This window comes from Psittacula echo (genome assembly GCF_963264785.1).
Source record: "Psittacula echo genome assembly, chromosome: 1".
In the NCBI taxonomy this organism is placed as follows: Eukaryota; Metazoa; Chordata; class Aves; order Psittaciformes; family Psittacidae; genus Psittacula; species Psittacula echo.
This window is the reverse complement of record NC_137735.1, coordinates 164735211-164756846: the sequence shown is the minus strand read 5'-3', so window position 1 is coordinate 164756846 and position 21636 is coordinate 164735211. Positions and strand designations below refer to the sequence as shown.

Below are 21636 nucleotides of genomic sequence, written 5' to 3'. Positions count from 1 at the left end.
CAGCCAAACTGAGCCAATCTGATCTTGGGACACCCAACACAGCCAAAAGCAAGGCCAGCCCAGGAAGCCACTGAGGATAACTTAAAAAGCAATGATGCAGACAGAGATTAGAAAGTAAGCCCAAATATCTAATGTAACCAGCCCTTCCTCCAATGTCAGTCCAAAATGTCTTGTCCTCAGCAGACACAGAAAAGACATGCACCTCTTTTTGTGCCCCTATTGGCTTATTTGAAAGCTGTTGGCACAACTTGCTTTGCTACTTACTTCTTTCAAACTAAACATCCTCAATGGCTTCCATCCTTTGCCATGGCCATGTTCCCTGCATCCTGATCTTTGCTACCATCTGCTGGCCTCCACCTCAAGAAACCTTGGAATGCACCTGGAACCCACTGCATTCAAATATAAGATGACCTCAAGACGGTCCAGCCTTTAAATAAAGGTTTCCCAGGCTGCATTGAAACAGCAGCTTTTCCTTCACATGGAGTCTGTGCTCAGCAGGACTTGTCCATTGCATCTAGTCTGGATGGATAGGGTTCAAGCAACAAACTAAGCTTTCCTTGAAAGAATTTCCATAATACTTTGGTTTCCTCTTTAGTTCCTGTCCTCTTGTTTTGTTTAATTAAATATCTCAGGATGATTCAGGAACTCACAGGAACCCAAGCCACCGAGATTCATTTGTTGCAGCAGCCATGGAAGTGACACAAAGCATCAAGCCATGTTCTGTGCCATGTTTCAGATCTTGCCATTTCTTCCTGCCTGTTGCTCTTTTTCCATTAGATATTCTCATCCCTGGAGCAGGGCTGGCAGAATGAATGTCAAGACTGGTTCCTGATGCTGTGACATCAGTCCTTTGCACTGAACTGTTCTAGCAATACCTGTAGTGAAAGCCACTGGTCAGCTGTGGTAAAACTGGCCAGAATTGTTAACTTTAGTAATATTTATAAATCAGATCGACAGAACTAAAGTTTGGCAGCATGAGGACATCACTACAGTACTATTGAAGGGGCAAAGTGGAATAAACAGGGTGAAACTAGTGAAAACTAGTAAAACTGTAGCAATACGATAAGGGGTGATGGGTTCAAACTAAAACAAGGAAAGTTCAGGTTAGATATAAGGAAGAAGCTCTCTACTGTGAGGGTGGTGAGGCACTGGCACAGGGTGCCCAGAGAAGTGGTAAATGCTCCATCCCTGGCAGTATTCAAGGCCAGGCTGGATGGAGCCTTGGGTGACATGGTTTAGTGTGAGGTGTCCATGTTCATGGCAAGGGATTGGAACTGGATGATCTTAAGGTCCTTTCCAACCCAAACCGTTCTATGATTCTATGAAATTTTCCAATGGACATTCTTATTTTGATGCAGGTCATCTTCTCTTGTAGAGTAAGTCCATGAAATCAGGTTAAAGGCAAACCATATATCAGCCTGTCAATGAAAGAAATGCATCTTCCCAGCAATTAGTATTGACAAGACTGCATTAGGTTATTTAACCTGGTAGTCAATAGCATTGCACATCTTTTAACCTTTGCATTGAACTTCTCAGAGGCGCCGTTTTCTCTCTTAATGCAGAAAAAGCAATGTTGGCAAAGATGTCAAATCTTGTACAACTCCGGATAGCAGCTAGAACATAGATAGGTTTATGATTACAAAAACCTGTCTTCAAAGGACTTTTAATCCAGGTTTCTATGTTGTGGTGGTTTAACCTGGCAGGCACAAACACCACACAGCCATTTGCTCCTTTCCCCTCCGAAGTGGGATGGGTGACAGAATCAGAAATAGATAAAACTCATGGGTTGAGATAAAGACAGTTTAATAGGACAGGAAAGGAAAGGAGAATAATAATAATGACAAAAGAATATCCACAGCAAGTGATGCCCAATGCAATTTCTCACCACCTGTTGATGGATGCCCAGCCAGTCTGTGAGCAGTGAGCTACCACTCCCAGCCAATAGCCCCCAGTTGTATTGTTCAGCATGACATCATATGGCATGGAATATCCCTTGGGATCAGCTGTCCTGGCTGTGTCTCTTCCCAATTTCTTTTGCATCCCTAGCATACGCACTGGCAGGGCAGTGTGAGATACTGGGAAGTCCTTGACTCAGTGTAAGCGCTGGTCAGCAACAAGTAAAACATCCCTGTGTTATCAACATTATTCTTATCCCATATCCAAAGTACAACACTGTACCAGCTACTAGGAAGAAAATTAACTCTATTCCAGGTGAAATGAGGACATAGGTCCACAACTTGATAACTTTTTTCCTTCCTAAATCTATTCATTGCTCTTATAAAAACATTACTTCTTTCTACAAACCTTGTGTAACTTTTATCCTCAGGATATCAGGGCTACAGAAACATTCCCATTAAAAAGTCAAATTAATAATACATTAAGGAAGGCTTCTCTGTAAACATGTCTTTCATGTCTTGTGTTTACTTACCTGTAAAGAAACATGAAAGAGGGAGCTTTGCTTTACAGCTCAAGAAAGGTGCAGAGAAAGACGACAAAGATGGTAAAAGAGTGTGGAATAGAAGCCTAAGGAGGAATAGTTAAATAAGCTTGGACTCCTTTTCAGGCTGAAGAGGTGGTTGAGGGGGTATAAGAAAGGTCTATCATACTATCATCCTATCATCTCTCTCCTAAATGGTTTTCTGTTGTTTGACATCAAACCAACAGACTGCAAGGATCATTCCCATAGCAGCTCTCCTGTCTCCACAGATGCTGTAAAATGAAAGACGGACATGGAATAAGCTCAAGGGATGGGCTGCTGCTTGCAGGCTTCACACCCATCAACATATTATCGTTCCGCATCCCAAGGTATAAAACGTTTGTGGTCAGGTTCTTGCAATGAAACACAACTCTAGCACATTCCAGTGCAGCTTTACTGTTGTGACCTTGACCTGAAATAAGATAATAAAGGTATAGAGATAATAAAGACAATGCAGACAACAAACCTGTTTCGGGACCATGGGAAAAGAAGACATGTCATGGAGAAGAGCTAGAGCCCAGTGCAGTGTAGTGTGGACATAGCCAGAAATGAGTGCCAGGACAGGCAATAGGTGCCTGTTTCAATGAAACAGTCTAGATGTAGCCACTGGTGCAGGATCAGGTATTAATAAACATTTTTAGGTGTTTCTCCACACAGCAACAACCTTGGTGAGACCAAAGGCCAGAAGGGACCAGATTCTGGGAAGGAAACAACCTTCATGGAGGCCCAGTAAAGAGCTGTCTATAGTAGAAAACCACCTTTTATTCCTTGCCCAATCTGTGGTCCAAAGACGACTTTTAGATGCTGAAGTTGACTCCCAGTTCCTCCTTCCAAGTCATCCCTATTTTTGAAGCATTAGTCTCCTGTGTTTCTAGCTACCTCTGACAGTGCTAACACATTTTGGCCATGGAAAAACTTTGGTTCCTCAAGAATGCCCTGTGTACCTGGCTTTTTTTTCAGCTCCAGACACACTGTACCCCATACCGTAAGGGGACCTGTGATTCTGCAGCAATAGAAACAATTCATTATAATAACTAAATCAGTGTTTTATTTCTCAGTATGATCTTATTTTGCCTGGCTGTGGGCCTGCAAGGGCACCTCTGGGATTAATTGCAGTGTTGCACATTGCTGAGGGAGGTATCTTTGTTATCTTACAGCTTTACATGGCAATGCTTCCTCTGGAGCACATGCTTGGTGCCATGTCTCAGCCCCATTTCACATAGCAATAAGGCTTGTGGAGCCATTCCCTATGCCTGTCCTTTGCTCCATACTTTTGGGACAATTTGGAGAAGATCAGACTGAAGGCTCTGAGTATTTCATGTTTCATAGAAAGATGCAGATGTTAGAAGATGGAAACCCATCCCCATCTACAAAGGATGCAGTTGTAAACACAGCCCTTATTAGACCTTGGAGAACCCACACAGGGGAAACTGCTGTGCTGCTGGTGAGGCACTGGAATGGGTTGCCCAGGGAGGCTGTGAATGCTCCATCCTTGGCGGTGTTCAAGGCCAGGTTGGATGAGGCCTTGGGTGGCCTGGTTTAGTGTGGGGTGTCCCTACCCATGGCAGCGGGGTTGGAACTGGATGATCTTAAGGTCCTTTCCAACCCTAACTATTCTATGATTCTACTTGGGCCCTGCAAGTGGATGAAAGCAACCAGTCCCCTGCAACAAATTCACAGTTAATTCATGGAATGACTTCTTTCTTCCTTAAACTGTCAGCTTGGAAACAACCAATCCCAGCATTCTCCTTCTGTGGGAAAGGGAGAAACTGAGGCAGGGAACTTTCTATGTGCTCTCAAAAAGGACATCAGATTTCCTGATTTGGATGCTTCATCTCCACATTGCACCACTGTATTGAGCCATACAATTGCCGGCCCTGCTTTCATGAGACAGTGGCTGCAGGGGGTGGTTACAGAGAAGGAGCCCCAAAATCCCCTTTCAGCAGCTTTTGTGCAGCATCTGGACAGCCCACAGTTTCTCCAGTCTAAAGCAATTCCCTCACCAACATCAAATATTCCTTTCCTTGAGGGGGAGGGAGGCTCATCTATGTTTTGAGGAGAGGAGGCAACCAGTGAACTTGAACGAGAAGAATCATGAAAGATTGTGGTAGAAAACACAAAAGGCAGGATGTCATCTCCACCAGACATGGTTAAGAGCATTGTTCAGGTGTCAGAGAATTGGTCAATGGATATTTTTGCCTTCCAAGAGGATTGTGCTGCAGGATTTCACCAAGCCATATCCTGCATTTTCGATGAGCGTCAGACAGCCTTTGAGTGAGTGAGAGTTTGTGATTCCCTTCCGTAGACTCTGAAAACTAACGATGACAGGGTAAAATCAAAGTGTGGGGAAACACTCGGAGATGAACATTTCAGTGAAGAGCATGGATCACAGAATCACAGAATGGTTTGGGCTGGAAAAGACCTTACGATCATCCATTTCCAACCCCCTGCCATGGGCAGGGATGCCTCACACTAGACCATGTTACCCAAGGCTCTGTCCAACCTGGCCTTGAACACTGCCAGGAATGGAGCATTTACTGCTTCTTTGGGCAATCTGTGCCAGGGCCTCAGCACCCTCACAGTAAAGAACTTCTTCCTTCTGTCTAACCTGGACTTCCCCTGGTTAAGTTTGAACTCATCACCCCTTGCTCTATTGCTGCAGTCCCTGATGAAAAGTCCCTCTCCAATACCCTTGTAGGCCACTTCAGATACTGAAAGCTGCTCTGAGGTCTCCATGCAGCTTCTCTTCTCCAGGCTGAACATGTTTTAATTGCCACCTTTATTTCTGTATTTCAGTGGAACGCTCCTAAAGCAATCACTAAGAAATTGAATTCTCATGAAAATGGGCCAGGGTTTGTTTCACTTACTTAAATTTAGATGCCTGGAGCTATCTGAGACCCAGGGTATGTGAGACATTGAGCTATGGCTAGCTACATAGGACCTGTGCCTTTCTGGATGTGTGGCTGGAAGCTGAGAGTGATAGCATGATACTTCACCTTGTCTAAAATTGCACTAGAAACGTATGACAGAGCAACAGTCTGACACCCTCAAAGACCAGGCACCCTGCTACAAAATCAGCTCCATTTTCTGCCAAGAATGTGATATTTAAGTGCAATCCAGCAAGTGATAAACCTGTAAATGCCAAGAAAAGTTAAAGAGCAGTCTGGCACATCACAGCCAACCAGCTCGTTCCTGAAGTATTTTACTAACTTTGATTTTTAAGCCTTTCTTTAGCAAACATAACATGTTTAAATACAAATTACGACAAAGATCAAGATGTTCAGATAGGAAAATACCTCAAAACAACTCTCTGCTTTAACCTTTGCATGATTTTTCCTTATAATCGTATTCCATTCCTACAAAATTTCCAAAGGCAATGCCTCTATAGAGGGTATTTGTTAGAACATAATGTTTGCTGTAAAGTGTAGCTGGGAATTATTGGAAAGTGTCATGAAATAATTGCTCTTCATTAGATCTGTGCTAATTCAGAGGAACATATGATTGAGAAGCAAGAAAGTCTATGCAAATAACATCTGTCTCATAACTAGAAATTGACCCCAAGCCTAAAAGCTTGAGTTTAGGTCTACATCTGAGACCTCATGAAGAGTCAAGAGCTTCAGGGTTGGGATTTAACTGAATAAAAGATCAGAAACCAGTCAAAAGTAAGACTAACAGCAGCACAGAGAGGTCCCAGCACTCGGAGTGTCTGACAAGCCCATCGGACAAGACAGATGTGGAGGCACAGGTGTCCTGGGTTCAGCAGTTGCAGCCATAGTCAGTAGCTTAAACCACGACAACAGGTATCACATAAATTCATCAGTCAGGAGAGGGAGGCCACACACGAAATCTCTGGCAGCTACAAGAATTAAATGTAGATGTGCTATAACCATGCTCTGGTCCTTTAACCATAGAACTGACGTAGTTCAGTATACCAGCCACATTTACCAGGGACAGGGTGCTATATGCTAAGGACAACTAGAGATGGATAGCCACATTTTCATAGAAATGGATTTACCTGGAAAGCTCACAGGACTTTGAATCCTTCCCTCTCCTTCCTCCTTTAGCACGCTGGCTGTCCTGGTTTAGCAGTAGCAGTCATTTTTTCTACTGGTGCAGTGCTGTGTTTTGACTTTTGGCCTGGGAATAATACTGATAAAGCTGATGTTTTCAGTTGCTGGTCAGAATGTTTACCCTGACCAAGGACTTTGTGAGTCTCATGCTCTGCCAGGGAGGAGGAGAAGCTGGGAGGAAGCAGGGACAGGACACCTGACCCGAACTAGCCAAAGAGGTATTCCATACCACAGCACGTCATGCCCAGGATGTAGAACTGAGAGTTCCCGGAAGGGCTGGATCACTGTGGGGTGGGGGCGAGGTACCGGTTGGTGAGCGGTTGTATTCTCTTCCTTGTTATTTCCTTTATCATTATTACTATTAGTGGTAGCAGCAGTGATTTGTGTTATACCTTAGTTATTAAACTGTTCTTATCTCAACCCATGGGCTGCATTCTTTTGATTCTCCTCCCCGTCCCTCCAAAAGCGGAGGGAAGAAAGGTGGGGGGGGGAAGTGGACTGCGTGGTTCTGATTTACGACCTGGGCTTAAACCACGACACTGGAAGAGCAGATGTTCTTATATCACATTGATTTGCATACCATAGATTTACACTGGCCTGTGTCTGTTCACAGGAGATACTTATACCCGAAGGAAACAGCACTTTGGGGTGTAGAAATGACAGCACAAACTGCAACAAAAATCAGGTGAGGTAAATGTGTTGGCTTGATACCCGTGGAAGATGAGGTCCAGCCTGGAGCCTGCTCTTCAAGAAAGCAAGAAAGCTGTGGAATGGAAGAGGATGGCAAGAAAGACCTTGGAAGCTAATTAAACATCATCTACAAGGAAAAGTAAATTGAATTGGAGTGATTTATCATTAAGATAAGGCAAATCCAGTGCAGGCAAGAGAGTCTCTAGTCTCCGAGTGTTACTGATGGCAAATGAGCTAACGAAAGTTACACACAGTAAAATATTTTCCTTCAACACTCTTGGCCTCCAGCAACTTGTATTTCCAGGACTTCCTAAGCCAGGGAGGGTCTCTACTGGAATTTCATAACCCTCAAGGGATTTTTAATCTGTTTATTTGCCTAGGTGCTTTCAGGGGCCACAATATACTCCAGTGAGAGGTTTCACAACCTAATTACAGGTCTTGCATGCTGCATGAAGAACGACATCTGAATGTTTGCTCGAACCTATTCCTTTCATATAATTAGATGATGATTTGACATTCTTGTACTAGAAAAGACTGTGGGCAGTCATCTCTTGCATGTTGTCTCAATGATACTCGTGATTTTGTAGGTCTGTGTCATATCACAGGATAAGAAGTCAGAGGCTTCAAGTTTATTGTGGTGGATTTGGGTTGATGTTAATGAAAATTATCTTTCTAGTGGTAAAGAGAATGAGATGCTGAAATAGATCGATTGGTAAAAGGATTAAGCTTGATTGCATATGTGTCAAGAAGGCAAACAATCAATGATGCTTATGGTGCGGTTTATCACACTCTGAAGTAAATGTCCACGTCCAGTCAATTAAATTGCACTTTCAATTCCACTATTGACTAGATCTCCAATGACAACCATGGAGCCTCCGCAGGCTCCTCACAGGGAGATAACTAAATTTAGAGGAGAAGAATCTGACCCATTTGAGTCAAATAAAGCAAAGCAGGACTGCCAAACTTCCAGCTTTAGCAAAACTGCAGCAATCATTAGAAGCTACTGAAATGTCATGACAATGATCTATTGCCTTCAAATACTTGCTTTTCCTATGTGTTCTTTGATGTTCAACTCCCATATATACTTTTGATATTGCAAACAGTGTAGTAAACACAATTCGCACTGTAGCACATCAAACAGTGGTTGTGCTCTGCCAGGTTATGAAGTAGAACTGAAGCCAAATACTGACCTCCTGTACGAAAGGAGAGCATCACTTCAGTTTCCTTGTGCTAAGCAGAGTCCTGTAAGAGATATTTTTGCCATTGACAGTCTAATGCTGTCAGGATGCTCTCTCCTGTCCCAAACCTCCAGGGACTTGAGGGATCCACAACTGGCCTTCTCCCCTCCCAGTTGTCTTCAGTACTTTTTCTATCTGAGTTTTGCCCTTCAGGCTTTCCATAGGACACAAGCCGAAAGCCCTTGAAATCCATGAAGAGACAGCCACTGACTTAGTGAGGGCTTAGCTCACCCAAAATTACTTCCATGGTGGAAATGACTAAAAGAGGAACTTGACTTTGACAAGCATCGTCATCTTAGCCAAGAAACAATCATCTTTAGTGCCAAAGACCCTCCTGGATTCCAAAGCACAGATCGACATGAGTATTTAGGCTTCTAAATCATAGCTACATTAAAAGCAATAGACAAATGAAGCCTCAACAGTTCCATGTCCAAGGTTCCCCCTGGAGCTGATTCCTCAATCACTGCCACACTATGGCTAATTCTGTGTCAGATTCACCACCTCTCCATTCCTTCCAGGTACCTTTCATTATCACTATGTCTAATTAATTAGATCTAAAAGAATGAGAAACTAAATTTTTTCATGAATAATGGCCCCTCTTAAATCTGTGTACCATAACAATGGCAATTAATTTGAACAGGCCATTTAAAACCTATTGTATTGAGCTGAGCACAAGCCCAATTGACATGCAAAAGTCTTTTATAACTGGGTACTCTCTGTACTATCATCAATTATCTCCTAATTAAACAACAAAGTTTCCTTGCATTGCAGATAAACATCATTATTAAACATTTTGCCATCACTTAGTGGATTAATGTGGCTAAATAAACAACTTGCAGCATGGAGTTGAGCTCCTGGCATGATAATTGAAATGAGGTGTGTAAACCTCTGTAAACTGTTGGCCTATATTGACCGGGAAGATTGCTTTAAAAGACAATAGCTTTATTCTAGTATGTTTTTCCCCATCCTGGGGTAATAAAAACTGGCCACAAACTCCAATAACAGATTGCCATTGGAAACATTGACTTTTCCATGCCCAAAGAAGAGACAGTTTATTGGCTCAAAGCTTTCAGGGGGTGTGGATTTTATGACAACGGTTTGACCAAGGGCTTGTTAGCTGTTGTTCAGCTATCATCCACCTTGCAGGATCTTTGTTCTGAATTGTACACTTCAGATCAACAGCTATGGGAAGACATGAATCATAGAATCAACCAGGTTGGAAAAGACCTTTAAGATCATCAAGTCCAACCGTTCCCAGCACTGCCAAGGCCACCACTAACCCATGGCACTGAGGGCCTCATCTACACAGTGTGAGAACACTTCCAGGGACAGTGAGTCCCCCGCTGCCCTGGGGCACTATTAACAGCACCTGAGGCTGTTTCCTCTTGTCCTACTGCTTGTTACGTGTTTAACCTAAACAGAGAAGATTCTGAGTTGCAAATCCTTACTATATGTGAGTCCACTCACATACTTGATGTGAGGCCACTTCATTCTTTGAATGAAGACATCTGACATTCAAATTTTAGAGCCAGAAATTTCTCATAACTTACAGCACCAAGCACAATGGGTTCCTAATCCATAATGAGGAACACATCACTACTGAAGTGCTTACAATCTTTAAAGGAAAAGCCTCACCTAGGACAAAGCATAGCATTGTTATTTACTGTTTACAGCAGCTGAGAGTGTGAAAAAGCTCTTTTAGGACGCCTGAGATTCCTCTTTGGGGCCTGTTCACATGTCCCAGTGACTCTGATGACTATGTTGACACTCAGCTCCATGACAGCAAAGGGCAAACCCAAATCACGGCTCTTCTACCCTGGGAAGCAGTGAGCCAACAACCTGCCAGTGAAAAAATATCTTAGCAAAACATGATTAGGTGGTACAGCAGTAAACAGCATGCTCGGTGTTTTTGTGCCCTAAGCTATATGTGAGGATGTGCGGAGGGTTCAGATTTGTATTCAGATAAGGCGATCACAGTGAAAGTGAAACTCCCTGCATGATAACTAGTTCTTACTAATGTCGAGCATGTTGTTTGAGTTATTATAGAATCTGAGGCACTTACCAAAAGCAAGCATATCCCATATAATGTTGTTGGGTGGCACTCCAAAGATACCCATGAGACTGCTGGGTGACACACTTTAAACCAGGAGCTAGTCACTAAATCACTTTTAATTTGCAGGTGAAGACCTTGACTTTTCATTTCTTCTGCCTGCTGGGTTGAGCAGTGGCCGCTCCGTTCTTCCCTTTGTGTCAAACTGAGTGCAGAAGGATTCAAAGTGAAAGTCACACACACACGAAAATGATCCCTTTGATTTTATTATGGTCTATAGTTTAACCACTGAACTGCCTTGCAAGACTGACTGCACATTTAGCAGGTTGGATGGAGATCTGGTTATCCATCTTTGTTCTACCTTGGCCTTCAGTGTGCTCACTGCTCTAGGTTGCCACTACCTTACCCCAGACTAGCATGGATATATGTCACATGAATTAGAATAAAACCTATTCATACAAACAAGCACTTCCTGCCTTTCCTTTCAGCCTCACATGTATCATCAGCCTCTGCTTATTATAGTGCCCAGTGCCCAGTCACAAGTGACCGCTTCCCCTTTCTGTCTTTATACTGCTGAATATTGCACAAACAGAAAACCAGTCCCTACTCAAACGGAACAAACTGGTCACAGGGAGGGAAACCACACTGTCTGAGCAAGTGGTACAAATGCTTGCTAACGGGCTCAGCAGAGCAGGCTGATGAAGAACAGGCAAATGGACCTGTGCAATCATAAAAGTGATACCTCAAAGTTTAGGTTGGAGGAGAAGGCCAGATGCAGTGAGTGGCTTGGCAGTGTAGGTTAGATAGTGGTACAAGTCCTCCAACACATAGGTGACAGTCCTCTGCTTGGTCAGCTGGGGAGCTAGTGCCATCTCTAAAGCAGAGCCTGGAGAATGAGATGTGGGACACACGGGCAGGTTAGACAGGAGCAGGCACCTCTGGCACAGTCCCACAGTCCTTAACAGGAACAACAAAAGCAAAACTGCATCAATTCTGTTTAAGTGGCAAGGAAATGGCCGTGCAACGTCATCCTGGGATGCTGCTGTAGTTCTCAATCATCTCCACCTCCTGCTCCATGTTTTCCAGATTATCCCCCCAAAACAAGACATGCACCCTCTGAACAGTCTCCTGTACTGTCTCTAACTGTGCATGTCTGTGCCCATCTCTGCCATTTTCCTCATTTGCCCTTGTGTCCATAAGTCTTCTCAGCTGAGGGACTGGTGGTGACTCAAGCACAGTAGCACTGAAGCAAGGATAAAAGGTTCATGCATGGAAGAGTCAGTCACACTTAGAGAGGAAAATGGCTGTACAGGTATAACAGCCTGAAATAGCTTCCCTGGATTTGTTGGTATTACAAAGCATGCTCCTTCTCTTCCAATATCTGGACAAGTGCAATAAGAATATTTGCAAAACCAGTAGTGAGACTGGTGAAGAATACAAATACACACATGTATAAATACTTGCCTAGACAGATAGGACACAAGACTGTTCTATTGCAGCTCTCCTCAGCCATCTGGGCACCGCTTCTTATATCCCTAAGCTGCTGCCACCTCCTGTTTGCTCTGCTGCTGCAGATGATGAGGCCTTCTACTTGGTCTGAGATGCAGACACTTGTGGCAATACCCTGGGTTGTTTGAGGGTGTTGTGTATATATACACAGGCTCTTTTGAGATCATGTGTAGATGATGCCCTTGCTACTGCCCTGCGTCTAAATATGTCTGCAGATTATACATGGATATGATTTGGCAGTGTTTTTTAGGTCAGTTAGCAAAGTTAGGTTTATTTTTGGTTTCTATGATCTTTGAGGTCTTTTCCAACCTAAATAATTCTATGATTCTATGTATGAATATGGATTTGTATGCACGAATATCTTACTTTATGTTGTTTGTTTGCCTTATGATTAATGCAAAATGGTTTCACTATTCAAAGTTTTCTGGCTCTTAAAAAACGTGGAGTTTTCCTCTTAAACCAGGCTTGTAGCCTGCATCTTACATTACTGTCTTAGTAAACTCCAAGCACAGATCAGTCCATATAGCTTCTGGTTCTAGACATGAATTTCATAAGCCAAAGGTGCAGTCCTTAATGGGAATATATATACTGCCTTATCATCACAGTTATTGTCTACCTTTCGTATCTTCATATTGGCCATGGCGAAAAGCTATCATGCCAAAACATGTCCAGACCTGTAGAAGTGAAAATTGCTGTCCCAGAGAGCTTGAATACTCAACTGAAAAAGAACTGAGGGAATAGAGGGACACTACCAGAATGAAATTACAAAGCCAGATGCATAGCCTGCGATGCTAAGTGAACCGACATCACACACAGTCAGGGCCCTGTGTGCTGCATGACCTTGCAGCTGCCATACGGAGCTGTTTCCCCATTATTGAACATGCAGTGGCCTAAGGAAGATCATGAATTGAGAGTCTGTGCAGTGACATTTTCAAACATGCACTGACTTTTAAGGAAAGTCCACAATTAATAGTAAAGGAGCTGCTGAATTTCATAGGGTTGGTAGGTAGGACCTGACTTCATGTGCGGTGACCTTTTAAAACTGCTTTTGCCACTGCACAATTCCTCTTGTTCTTCAGCCTTATTCATTCTGGGACTTCAAGAGAATGAAGTCTCTTCTGTTGCTAAGAAATGGAGCCCTGGATTCCCTCACATGGAGAAAGACTTCTGACTAAATCTGCTGTGCATGGAAGAGTGCTCAGAGATTATGAGAGCATTTGAGTATAATCCAGAGGCATAAATGAAAAGAGTTGCGGGTTTCAGTTGTTACTTCTGAGTGTTATAGCACCTTGATGCCTTACGCGACAATTGGATTAAGTCCAAATCTGCAAGGCTGTGCTGAAAGATAAAACACAAAGCCTACTTATTACCTAAGTCCCACTTAAGCCTTCAAAACAGACATCGAGTACAGCTGGAGTGCTGTACTTGCCTCCTGCATGGGGGACCTTCTATACAGTCATTTCATTTCAGGGGATGTTTGAGCTTTATCTTAGTTATACCCAAGGAAATCACAGGATAAACTACTTCGGATTAGACAGCAGAAAAGCAGTTGTAGTTTTGTTTTTACTCTCCATCTTTTGTTTTTCTTCTCATTAGCAGGCACTACCAAGCAGGCTTCCAGCATCTAATCCTTCCTAAGAGCTCACTCTAAGAAGGAAATGAAGCCAGAGGTAAAAGATGATTCATACGCTTTCGTGTTTATCATTGTCTGGAAAGCAAAGTGTTCAAATCAAATCCGCCTAAGACAAAATAGCCTGAGCTGCTGCTGTGATGACCTACTTAGAATAACAAGTGAATGCTCCAGGACTGGGTGATTGAGGTAAAGGTGTAAGTGCCTTTTCCTATGGGAAAGGATGTTCCAAGGTCTTTTCAACCTTGAGATCCTGATCTTCTCTAAACAGAGATGGGACCAGATGACAAAGTAGTACCATGGCTTCCATTTTTTTACCAACACACTACAAGAACACTGAAGATACAGTATCCCAGGGTTTATTATGTACCAGGGGTCCAGAGGACTTGCAGCCTGTTGTTAGGTTATTCCAAAGCTGCAACTCTGCTGCTGCAGTAACAAGGACAACACATGACAAAGAACATGATCTAATCACAGATATGGGCTTCTGATGTGATCAATCAGCTCTTCCTTCCCCTCATCTGTACTGTCACAGAGCAACTCCTTGAAAGAGCTACAAGAGCTTGTTTCAGATGAGTTCAGGTGTTTCCGCACTGTACAGGCAGCAGAAGCACCGGCATCCCCAAAACCAACCCGAGTGAGGCAACATCCTCTGTGTTCACACCTACCCAAAGCAAGTGTCTTCACTGTGTGCTGCCCTGAACCACCACCACACTGTACATGAGCTCTTCCGGTCCCTCCCTCACCGCCTGCTCATCTCTCCACACTTCATGGCTTAGGCAGGGTACTGAAGGTCACCTACAGCACTGATCTGTCCTTCATTTCCTTCTCTTCTCCTCTGGCCTCCTAACACAGTGTTGGAGGTTTTCTTGCTTCTGTCTATCCTGCCAGACCCCTTGACCACAGCAGACATGAGGATCACACAAAGCAGAGAGTTACGTTTCTAAAGGCTTGATGGAGTGGCCTTGAGTCATCTGTAGGAAAGTAGCAACGAATGGTTAGCACACAGCCATGAAATACCTGGGGATCTGCCTTTTACTTCTTTCCTCACTGAAATCCTATTCCTGCTCCTGATAGCAGTGCTGCAGACACTTGGGTATTTAAGTGGGTTATAACCCATTGACTGTGGCCAGTGACAGAGAGAGACCATCATAGAGTCCACAGGAGGCCATGGAGATGCTGCGAGGGCTGGAGCAGCTCTGCTCTGGAGCCAGGCTGAGAGAGCTGGGCTGGGGCAGCCTGGACAAGAGAAGGCTCCTGAAGGGGAGACCTGAGAGCAGCTCCAGTGCCTAAAGGGGCTGCAGGAAACCTGGAGAGGGGCTTGGGACAAGGGCCTGTAGGGACAGGCCAAGGGGAATGGCTTTAACCTGCCCGAGGGGAGACTGAGATGAGCTCTTAGGCAGAAGCTCTTCCCTGTGAGGGTGCTGAGGCGGTGGCCCAGGGTGCCCAGAGAAGCTGTGGCTGCCCCATCCCTGGCAGTGTTCAAGGCCAGGTTGGACACAGGGGCTTGGAGCAACCTGCTCCAGTGGAAGGTGTCCCTGCCCGTGGCAGGGGGTTAGAACTGAAGGAGCTTTAATGTTCTTCCAATCCAAACCAGTGGGATTCTGTGATTGCTTTGCTTACCTTCAGGCACCTTCCTAATGTTGCAGTTGCTCAGGACATTGCTCCAAGTACCTCCTCCTGATCCTATATGAGATCGCTGTTGCATCTACCTCTGAGGACCACCTCTCCTGCTGCCAGAGCTGGCCTGAGCACACCTGGTTTTCAGAGGGAAGCTGACATGTTAAACACTATCTAATCTTATTCTCTTCCATGCTGCTGAAAATTGAGTTCTTCATGTCTCTTGCAGGGTGTCCCAAAGTTGAGGTCATTGGTGGAAAGAGCATCTTTCCATCCTCCGATGAACAGAGGAAATTGGAAGTTCATAATTTTGAGGATTTTACGGCCATAATAAAAAGTATGTACAACGGTTCCCTTCACCAGAGCCTCATATGTTTCCATTAGCCAGCACTGGTGGTGAATACACTCACATCAGACATTTTCATAGCACTGAGAAGAAAAGGTTTTGACTTTTCACCTTAACCACTGAAAGCAAGCAAGCCGGCATACCCACTCCTCACCCAAAATATTCACCACAAGGAGGTCAGGTCTGAAATGTTACCATCAGCAGCCTTGGTTCTCCCCAGCTTACGTTAACCCTGCAGCGGAAAAGACAGATTTCTGGGAAATGAAGGAACATGCACACCACAAGACCCAACTGAATAAGTCATTATTAGCAAAATTTCACTGGAAAACAACTATTTCTGCTGGAGTCCTCGTTTCTTGTGAATGGGCCAATTCAAAATAATCAGCAGAATTGTGAGAAACACAAAAAGAGTTCAGAGAAATAAGGCAAAGACCTTCACAGGTCATCTTTGGCTGACACCTGATCACGGAGAGGTTACAAAGGAGAAGTGGAAAGCACAGAAGGGGCTGGGTTTCTGCTGGCTGCTACTAACTAAGAAGGGATACTGGTGCAGAAAAGTGGAGTATAAGGATGGCAGCACAGAGAGGAGATGCTCAGCATCCCCACGTTGGGTTGGGAGGGAGGCAAAGTAACTGAGTCAGGGGTTAACAGGCTTAGCTCACTGCACCTTTTGAGCCACATCTCACTGATGACTTCTATCAAAGCCTTTCTTAGAAAAAGCACTACTGAGATTGTGAGACCACTGCAGAGTGTCTGCATATGCCTTTGGTGAAAGAGTCCGCTTCATGCTTACATCTCCACCCGCAGTTGTGTGGGCATCTATCAGATACCCACAGCTCCTGGAGTCTTCCCCATGACAAATCAGCTCATTCTTTGGCCACGTCTTCACCACCCAGAGCTGCTTCTGTCATTAATTCATTAATGAATTGTGCTGAATACCAATGCAAGCTACAAAGATAAATGTGGGTACACTTGAAATCCTATTCGTCTCTTAACCACTTAACCACATGGGCAAAGACTTGTACTAATCCCAACAGAATTTAAATGGAAGTTCTTTTAACTGGGAAGACAGTAAATACAGAGGATACATAAATACATTGCAAAATGAGCCCAATGTCATTTGGTTGTTTAAAAAGGTTGTGGAGTCTCCATCCTTGGAGGCATTCAAAAGCTGTCTGAAAGTGGTCCTGGGCAACCAGCTCTACATGGCACTGCCTGAGCAAGGAGGTTGAATGAGATGACCTCCTGAGGTGCATTCCAACCTCAACCTTTCTGTGACTCTGTGATTTCAATGATGACTACTGTTGATTTTGCTTCAAATTTCCCTGTGCAACACATTCATGTTACCAAAGCAGTCAGGAATGGCAAAATATGTGTGTCAGCAGCCCTGTGACCCCCAGATTGGGCAATTTGTCTCCAAGGGTGGTCAACAGGTAATGTCCTGGCATAGGAAAAAGCCAAGCTTGGAGATGGCCTTCATAGAATCCTGGAATCAACTGGGTTGGAAAAGATCTTTAAGATCATGAAGTCCATGATCAGGTTTCAATGATCTCCTTTCATAGAGATGATGTCTATGCAGAAGACCGTGAAAGGGTATTTATTGCTTTCACACAAGCAATGGGGGACTATTCTCCAGGCCAGGAGCTTCTAATCACAAATTACTTCGTATTTTTCTATCAGTCTCAAAGCAGCACACCTCTCATGCAGTGTCAACGAAAGTGTGTAGCAATGCACCGTGAACCTTTTGGCTATGGAGCTGGCTGGGGATGATTTCACCCACTCACACCTCTCTTCACCACTGTTATGTTAACTCAGCCCTTCAAGTGGCTGTGAAAATGATGCCTGTTGAAAGCAAAGAGCAACCCGCTTTCTTATTCTTCTTCTTTTCAGCTTGCTTTGCTTGTGTTTTCCTAAATCCAGACAGCTTTGCTGCTCTGGCTGAGAGCATGGCGAGGCAATTGATTGAGTCAGCAGAGTGAGGAAGCTATGACCCAGGGTGGGAAGGTAGAACGCAGGAGGGAGGCAAATGTGGGAACCAGCAAGTGACGGCAGGCGGCAGCTTTGCCTCCCACAACCTCTGCCCTAAAATGTACCTTATGCACCTTCTTAAATTGATTCTTTTGAATATTTTTTGGACTTGATGATCTTAAAGGTCTTTTCCAACCTAGTTTGTTCTATGAATGCTACCAGCTCATGACTGCTGACAAACCATAGCATAGAGCCCAAAATGACTTTGAACCTTTATAAAATCACAGCTTCGCAAACTTTATGGACTGGGAACACATCTTGCATCATTTCTGTGGTTGGTCTTTGATATGAGACTAACAACTCATGGAGGGTACTGCAACACCACCACTGATAACACCAGCATCCCAGTCGATTCGTTTCTTTTGATAGCTTGAAAGGGACAATGCACATCTCCAGCCAAAGAGTTCCAAGGAAGTAAAATCAGGTTTGACCCTCTAGAAAGATTCTCCCATAATTACTCAACCTTTTCTGGTGAAGCCTGGGAGATATGCACCATCACACAGTATTTTGGAAGTGGTTTGGTTTGCTCACTGCATTTCCTGTCCTCTTCTGCAGAAGCTGGAGAGCTCCCAAGATGGAAATGTGTAACAGGCCTCACTTGGGAATGGGTGGTTTGGGGAGCATTAAATCCACTGTATAGTAGAAAGGATGAAGTGACCTCTCTAGTCCTTTCCAAGCTCTTTATGATGGAAACTGAAATGTAAACCTGGTGTTAACAGGCAATGCACACTTTCAGCAGAAATTAAAACCTTTAGGGGGAGAAAGAAACCAAAAAAAGCCTAATTTTCACGTTATTTTAACATTGGAAATGTTTAACTTGCTGTATCTTCTTTACTTTTCAAGCGCATTGACTCATTAACTGTTTCAATTAATATAAAGCACAGAGGAACATTTTACCTTCTTCCATAGCAGTTACTACATGTGTTCCCTTGTTATTTTTTCCCCACACCTTTTTTCAATGAACAGTAACGTGCAAGTAATCATCCTTCAAACCCAAACAAGTGATCAAATATTTTGAGACTGGGACTCCCCAGAATGGCCCATTGCCCAAATGCTCAATCAGTATGATTTCTTCTTTCTTACTGAAAATGTGGCTGGTTTGCAAACACAGGAAAGAAAACACGATGGCTTGTGGTGATATTTTCCACCAGAAAGATGCAGCTTTAAGGGCTTTTGGTTTCCAAATACCTACACCCACAGGAGTGGCCTCGCCTGTTGTAGGAGGCGATGCCTGATTAATTCTACAAGTTAAATGACAATAATAATATACAGCGCTTGAAGCGTGTTTCAGTGGAAGATCTGTGTCAACTGGGTAATGAATATGGAAGATGCCTCCCAGACTACAGGGCTGTTGGGTTTAAACAGACAAAAAACAGCTGTGAAAAAGCAGGGGAAAATCTGTTCTCCATGTCTTTGGTGGATAGGATTGAGTTGAAGATGTCCCTGCTCATTGCTGGGGATTGGATTAGATGACCTTTAAAGAACTTTTCCAATCCAAACCATTCTGATTCCATATCTAAACATCGGCTTAAGTCACAGCAGGGAAGGTTTAGGTTACACGTTAAGGGAATAGAGCTTTGGGACAGGATGTACCATGGAGGTACAAGACGGACAGGATGGGTGAATGCCCCTTCAGAAAGGTCTCGTATGGTTTTTTCCTTGAGGCAGGCACTGTCCTGGCAAGGAGTTTTCCTGCTCTGAGACCTTGTTGTTGCACAGCCAAATGTTTTGCTAAGAGATAACTCAGGCCAAAACCTTTTTCTGTGCCTATGCTGAGCTAAGTGGCCTGATGTGCTGTTTTATGGGATACACAGAAACAATCCTGAGCCTAAATCTTTATTTGCAAAAACTCCTATAGGCAAAGTGATCCCCATGTAACCAGCTGCTGTGTCATGTTCTCCCCCAGGTGGGATCTGGTATGTATGGGGGCAATATCAAGGGGATCAGGGAATGGGGGAGAGAGCTTGGGGCTGCATCCCAGCTGGATATCCCACTATGATGCTTGAAGCTTGCACTTCACTAGTGTAAGTGCAGGTAGACACAATGGCCCTCCAAACATCACATTCCTGTACAAATTGTAGCAACAGCATCAGCAACCAGAGGAGATGAAAACTTAAGTTTGGGACGGGAATACATGGGATTTGAATTATCTACAGCTCACCATTACCTGGGGAGAAAGAACCGCTTCTGAATGCTTGTGGTATCAACATATCTCTTGCCCCTCAAACATAATGGACTCTGATGCAGACAGGAAGGATGGATACATGAGTTAATGGTGTGTGAGCACTTAAAATGCAAAATCATCTGCCTCATGAAATGCCTTTTTCTCTCCTGCTGTTAACAGGAATAGGTATTATACTCAAATGGAAAATAGAAGAGAACCACTCTTTGAAAGCAATTCATTTCTCCTGGTTTCCAAAATCCCAGAAGTGTTTCCCTTTGCCTTGCCTCCCCTTTCTTTACTTTCATGCATACTTTACATTGTAAGGAACAGCAGCATGGGCAAAATGATCACAATGGCATTCAAAGAACCATCTCAGCTGTTCAAAGTGACCATTTACAAGGGCCTAAACCACCTCATTTGCCTGATTTCAAACAGAACATCTTTTACAGGTCCATCAGGTGGTTATGTTTTGCATCTCTAATGATGCATTGACCTTGCAGAGATTTGATTTGAGATTCTTCTTCATTAGAGCCTTAAGACCCACAGAAGGCACCTGAACATGATCTCGTATCTTCTATGGTTTCATCTGGGGTGCGAGGGACATCTGCAGATCTCCTTGCTATAGCTGTAGTCGTATTTGTTGGACTTAGCAGCAGCAAAGCCCACTAGTCTCACTAGTTCCTGCAGGACAGGAGGATTTCACACAGTCTTCTCCAAAATCATTTGGCTCCCACATTTCTGGGGTTTCCTTTCCTTCTTGTTGCTCCCCTCCTAGGTTCCCAGACCATTTTGCCCCTCCAGATTCACCTGTCCACAACCCCCAGCATCACACCTAATCTTACAGCACAGGAGGAAGCCACAGGATCAGTGGAGCTGAGAAGGTCTCCCAGGGGGTGTCCTGAGCAAAACCCACCTCAAGCCCTAAAAAGGGCGCCCTGAACAGGTATTGCCCATCCCTGTTTCACACAACAACCTCATCTGAGACTGGGCCTGCCTGGAAGAGAGAAGTTTCAAACACCCATGGCCAAGAATGTAACACGATGGGACAGATGAACAAGGAAAGACTTCCCTACTGACATCCCCTCTGCATCCCCCAGCAAACCTCCCCTGCCAGCCACAACAGGGCTCTGCAGCCTGAAAACATCGAGTTTGCCCTCTTTATCTCATTCCCCTTGGTAAGCGTTTGTTTGCCGCCGTTTCCCTGTCTGCACAAGGGGTTACATGTGCCCAGTCCCAAAGCAGAGTCCCTCGCAGGACAGGACACGATGCTCACCCCCAGCCAACACCGAGAGCTGTGGGATGGGACATTCTGGGGGCAAACAAAGGGAGGGAGCGCAGCGGGGAGGTGCCGAGGAGGAGGAAACGGAGGAGGAAGAGGCGGCGAGGGGAGTCCCGGCGGTGGCAGCGGGCAGCTTTGCGCCGAGCCGAGCAGAGCAGCGGGAGCTGGGCTGAAGTGGGCTCAAGCCGTGTTGAGCAGAGCAGAGCTGAACCAGGCTGAGCTGAACTGGGCTGTGCAGAGCTGAGCTGAGCTGAACTGAACCAGTCTGTGCCGAGCTGATCTGAACTGAAGCCTGGCTGCGCCGCGCTAAGCCAAGCTGAGCCGGACCGGGCTGATCCGAGCCAAGCGAAGGTACTGACCGCGGGGCGGTGCGGAGGGCGATGGGGGTTGCTCGGACCGGGCGATGTGCCGGGGGAGCAGGCGCAGGAGTAGCAGCGCCAGAGGGAAAGCCTGGGGTACCCCTTGATGCTGCTGGCATTTCATTGTACCCGGGGCGCTGCTCAGGACGCGGCTTCAGCTGCCAGCTCTGTTACCTG

At 44.7% G+C, this 21636-nt stretch overlaps 1 protein-coding gene across 2 annotated transcripts in view; it reads left to right on the top strand.

Annotated features, from left to right (window-relative positions):
- The first annotated feature begins 21363 nt into the window (after positions 1–21363).
- PRKCQ (protein kinase C theta) overlaps positions 21364–21636 on the top strand; it is a 65229-nt gene continuing 64956 nt past the window's right edge. Inside the window, exon 1 of one of the 2 annotated variants that reach the window (XM_080622846.1) lies at positions 21364–21451. The gene's annotated coding sequence lies outside the window, so the exon portion shown is untranslated. The remainder of the gene's footprint in view (positions 21452–21636) is intronic. The other variant, XM_080622847.1, reaches the window with a different exon arrangement.